The sequence below is a fragment of the Cebus imitator genome, unplaced genomic scaffold (assembly GCF_001604975.1).
Source record: "Cebus imitator isolate Cc_AM_T3 unplaced genomic scaffold, Cebus_imitator-1.0 Scaffold614, whole genome shotgun sequence".
NCBI classification, from domain to species: Eukaryota; Metazoa; Chordata; class Mammalia; order Primates; family Cebidae; genus Cebus; species Cebus imitator.
Genome location: NW_016107929.1, coordinates 393908 through 399885, shown reverse-complemented (window position 1 = coordinate 399885; position 5978 = coordinate 393908).

The following is a 5978-nucleotide window of genomic DNA, read 5'->3' as shown; positions in this document are numbered from 1 at the left end:
GACAGAAAAGGAGCAGGTAGGGGATAGCCAATTATGCATTCGTCTCATGCTCAGTAAATTGGCACTTTATATAAGATAAAGTGAACACAGATTAGCTAACTGGGGAGATATTTCACCTTTTATCTCTGTCTCTGTGCTCAGGAATAAAAGGAAAGGCAGCTTCCTGCATGACTCAGCTTTCAGCTTAATTTTTTTCCTTTTGGCAGAGTGAACTGGGGTCCTCAGTTTTTATATTCCTTTCACTTCTGTTTCCCCTTTTCTTTTTTAAATCTTTCAGAGAAAGAATTTTAGAGGAAAATCATTCTCTGGTCTCGGGTTTTGTCTGATCTCTTGTGGCCAGGATAGTTTATTCCTAGATGAACAGGTCCCACATTGTTAAAAAAATATATTTTTAGCAGGTTGCAAAGCCTCCTTTTCTATGAAGAAAAAAATAGGGGGAGAAAGAGAGAAAGAAAACAACAAATGAAAAAAAAAGAGCAACCCTGGACAACCAACACAGGACATGTTACTCTGAAGTCCATACATCAGTAGATAGAGATGAAAATAATTTATGTATGTTAATAGTTTGCCATTATTTTCTCTTAAAGTTTAAGTTGTCTAGCTTCAGTTCACAGGCTGTAAACCAAAAATAAAATGCTGAGTCTTCTCAATCATTTGAATGGACCCTTCTTCTCAGCCAAGAGCATTACAGAGTTAATCTTAAAACCTAGTTTGGGCCATAATGGGCAGTGGGGTGACAAATGTCTCATTATACTCTCCTCCCTTTGGAATTCAGGTGCAACTGACCAGCACTGATATTAAAACAGAGATCTTAAGACTGACAAAACAGATTTTTTTGTAGCAATAAGAACCAAATTCCAGGCTGACTCTAGTATAGCCTTACATGACAGATAGCAGGCTCTGAAAGAAATCCGAGTGTTTCACCCTAAACTATATTTATGGCTGGGCGCGGTCGCTCAAGCCTGTAATCCCAGCACTTTGGGAGGCCGAAGTGGGCAGATCACAAGGTCAAGAGATCAAGACTATCCTGGCCAACATGGTGAAACCCTATCTCTACTAAAAATACAAAAAAATTAGCTGGGCATGGTGGTGTGCACCTGTAGTCCCAGATACCTAGGAGGCTGAGGCAGGAGAATTGCTTGAACCCGGGAGGTGGAGGTTGCAGTGAGCCAAGATCGTGCCACTTCACTCCAGCCTGGCGCCTGGCAACAGAGCGAGACTCTGTCCAAAATATATGTATATATATTTGACATATTTTGAAACGGCTCTGCAAAACTGTCTACAAAAAAAAGAATCTACATTCTGTAGATAATCCTCATTCCTTTCAGGGTTTTTGTTTTTGTTTTTCTGATCCAAGAGGGCATTAAGTAAGAGTCTACCACCTTTTTAAGTCTGTTAAGAAGCATTTCCAGTCTATTCTCTCTGAAGCCTGCCACGTGGAGTCTTCATCTGCATAATAGAACATTGGTTTCCACAACCCCATATCATTTTTTTGAGACAGCATCTTTCTGTGTCACCCAGTCTGAAGTGCAGTGGTGCAATCTGGGCTCACTGCAACCTCTGCCTCCTGGGTTCAAATAATTCTTATGCTTTAGCCTCCCGAGTAGCTGGGATTACAGGCGTATGCCACCACACTTGGCTAATTTTTATATTTTTAGTAGACATGGGTTTTCACCATGTTGGCCAGGCTGGTCTCAAACTCCTGGCCTCAAGTGATCTGGCCACCTCAGCCTCCCAAAGTCCTGGGATTACAGGCATGAGTCACGGCACCTGGCCTCACAACCCTTTATCTTAACCTAGACATTTATTTCTATTTATTCTAAACCTTTAGACAATAGCTTAAATCTTTCAACTGCCAATCAAAAAATCTTTGAATCTACCTATGACCTGGAAACCCCTCCTTGCAGTTGTCCTGCCTTTCCAGACAAAACTGATGTACATCTTACGTGTATTGATTGATATCTTATGTCTTCCTGAAATGAGTGAAACCATGCTGTGGCCTGACCACCGTGGGCACATGTTCTCAGGATTTTCTGAGGGCTGTATCATGGGCAATTGGTCATTCATATTTGGCTCAGAATAAATCTCTTCATATATTTTACAGAGTATGACTCTATTTGTCAACAATAACTTGGTGCCCAAACATGTGGGGCCTCAGAGAAGACTCAGAACATGAAGGAGTTGCCTGAACTCGGAGGTAGGTTGCTGCTCTTTGGTTTATTCTGAGCTGGGTTTTTTTCTCCTAGAATGTTATTGAGGATCCTAATGCTAGTTCTGGGGTGCATTTTAAAGAGTCCTCTCCATTGCCTTTTTCTAAAGACAAGATCAAGCCCCTTTTGAGCACCCGATTTGGTTTCTAGTATGGGAGTGCATTCCAAAGTGTCTTCTCCATTGTTTTTTGCCCCAATATAAAGCTCAGTTGGTTTGTCTGCACATTTGCATGGGAAAGTGAATTGTCCTTTTCATAGATAAAATGAGAGACTGAGCTCCTCAGCTCCAAAGAGAAAGGGCATTTTGCTTCTTCCAGCTTCAAGGTACCCTTGGGGGACTGGAGGCCAAGTGGGAGTGCCTGGGGGCGGGGGTTGACCCTCTGTGACATGTAGTTGCCCCAGAAGTTACCCCCAACAAAATTAGTTTTAAAAGGCTCTTAGAGGAAACACATATAAGAGCTGACCACTCCGCATTTGAAGCCCTCTGAGAGGTGAGAAATGAACAGAGAGAAACTGAGACACAAGAAGGTGGAAAGAATTCAGTGGTGAAACCCTGCAGAGTCCTGCCCACAATCAGCACATGTCAGTCCACCGCACTGAACACTAGGCCACAGCTTAGTTCCTCCTTTTAAGAAAAAAAGACAGCAAGAAAGAAATAGAAAGGTAGGAAACAAATTATCTAAGAATGAGAAAAGATTTTTTTTTTTTCAAGCAGAAAAACAATTTTTATTGTGACAGATTTGTACATATTTATGGGGCATATGTGATATTTTATTACATGCATAGAATATGTAATGATCAAGTCAGGATATTTGGGGTATCCATCACCTGAAGCAATTATCATTCTGTGTGTTGGGAACATTTCAAGTCCTCTCTGGAGGTATTTTGAAATATACAATATACTGTTTAACTATAATCAGCCTGCTCTGCTATCAAACAGAACTTATTCCTTCTATCTGACTGTATGTTTGTGCCCAATAATCAACCTCTCTTCATCCCCGACAACCACCCTTCCCATCCTCTGGCCTCCTCTCAACCTCCATGAGATTAAATGACCCTTTTTGGAGTACCCTGTGATTTCATGGCACCTCTAGGGCCATGGCACTTTGCAAGTGTTTGTGTAAAATGGAAAAAGTTTGAAGGTATGACAGGATTTCTGGTATTCCAGCTGGTTCCCTATTATGGTCTGTTGTGTACATTTTAAACTGATGGGTAAATTACAGCAAGAAAAAATTCAGAGCCCAAAGGTTAACCTGCAACTATTGAGTTCCTAAATTCTATATTTCTCTATTTTCTTTTCTGCCTGCTTTAAATATGCTGCTATTTTTTCTACTGAGATAAATACCACTATTTGGGTACATGCATGCTTTTTGTATGATGTTTATTTTTGTAAACCAATAAGATTGTATTAATATCTCATGGCTAAAGGTCTAAAGTAAAAATGATCAGATCTTTGTATGTGTGTGTATATGTGTGTTTATGCCTATATACACATATTTTGTTATATGTTTTGGTCACAAGGTACCAAGTTGGCTTAAAGTCAAGGAGTACTCATCAATTAAGTGAATAATAAGCCCAAATGCCTTTCAAGTTTACTTAAAATTTATGTAAATAACCTGGCTTTAAAATTATTGGTAAAGTAATATTAGAGATTTCTTAAGAATTTTCAGCATTTTGTTTGCATTTATTGATCAAGCGATTTCACATGTATCCCTGCCAAATACTATAAGATGTCAAAATTTGGCATAAGAGCTATAAAACTATAAACTCAGCCCCAAAGAGAATGATCTTTTCTTGTCTATTTTTTGATAAATAAGACATTTAATATTGTTAGTTTAATGAGAACAGCTGAATCCTAAGTTATTGGTAGTACCCATATAGTTAACATTGTTTCTTACTTAAACACTTAAAATTCACAGGCTATAAAAGTAACTAACAGAAAAATAACTTTAAATGATGACTATCACAGTTTTTATGAATACTAGGTAAATTATTAAAAATACATAATCAGGTATATGTAATAAAATAAATGCTTAATAAACTTGTCATATAATTTAGAAGGTAAAGTTATATCAAATTAAATAATATTCATTAAATATCTAAGCAATTTCCAGTTTAAACAATTATACTATAGAAAAACATTTTTTTTCTAAAAAAAATGTGTTCTTTTTAAAGGGTAAATTTTTTTCATGTAATTCAAAGATTATTTAAAGATTATATATAAAACAAGGTAAATATACCAGGAAATAAGAAACTTAAAGAGATGCTTGTTGGTTAAAAAAAAAAAGGTTAAAAAAATGACTTTATATGAAGGAGAATCTTCTATGGTAAATTTCTGTCCTAAAATAAAATGACTCTTTGTTCAAGAAAGAGGGACATTAAAGACAAAAGAGAAAGGCCAAGCATGTTGTGAATAGTCTGTGTAAGTTGTGATAAGGTTAGCAAAAGAGTATTTTGAAAGTTATATGATCAAATTAGCTATACTTAAAAGGAAATTACAATAGTCTTTTTAGAAATTGGTATTTGACTTTAAAAATACACTAATACAAAACTAAATAACTAGTTAGAACAAAATTTTATTAAAATGGACTTAGTCTTAATGCAAGATATTTTTGATTTTTAAATTATATAATCTTTCTTTTTGAAATTCTTCAGATTGATATCTCAGAAGTTCAATTTTTGTTGTACCCTGATGCTTCAGCTTTTTTCCTTTTGAGAAGGCCTGGGATGGTAACTGTCTCTTTTAATGTTTGTCGGCTTCTATAATTTTTTTATTAATAGTCTAAATTAAGGGAGAGAATTTTTGAAAACAGGGAAACAAAAAATATTTTGGATCTGCCTTTGTCTATATGTCTATATGTTTATATGTGTCATGTGGAAATAATATGTCACTACTATATGAAGGAGCTGTAATCAATTAGCTTAAGGAAAAGTGCATATCAGACTAATGAAAGCTAGCTCTCTGATATCTTTTAGCTTACATGACTTTAGTAATACTTGGTAAGATTAAGTTGGCAAGTTTAATCAAAATTATCTCCAATAGTTTAAAGTCATGTCGTTAAATTAGGTAACCTGAGGTTTTTTTTCTTTTTTTTTTCACTAGGAATTTGGGTTACTAAGTGTATTGGTCCATTTTCATGCTGTCAATAAAGACATACCTGAGACTGGGCAATTTACAAAAGAAAGAGGTTTAATTGGACTCACATTTCCATGTGGCTGGGGAGGCCTCACAATCATGGCAGAAGGCAAGGAGGAGCAAGTCACATCTTACGTGGATGACAGCAGGCAAAGAGAGAGCTTGTGCAGAGAAACTTCCATTTTTTTTTGAGTCAGAGTCTCACTGTATTGCTGAGGGTGGAGTGCAGTGGTGCCATCTCTGCTCTCTGCAACCTCCACCTCCCAGGTTCAAGTGATTCTCCTGCTGCAGCCTCCGGAGTAGCTGGGATTCCAGGCACCCACCACCATGCCTTGCTAATTTTTGTAGTTTTAGTAGAGATGGGGTTTCATTATGTAGGTCAGGCTGGTCTCGAACTCCTAATCTCAAGTGATCAATCTGCCTTAGCTTCCCAAAGTGCAGAGATTACAGGCATGAGCCATTGTGTCCAGCCAAAACTACCATTTTTATTTTTATTTTTTATTTTTTATTTTTATTTTTTTTCCCATTTATTTATTTTATTGCATTTTAGGTTTTGGGGTACATGTGAAGAACATGCAAAATTGTTGCATAGGAACACATGTGGCAGTGTGATTTGCTGCCTTCCTCCCCAT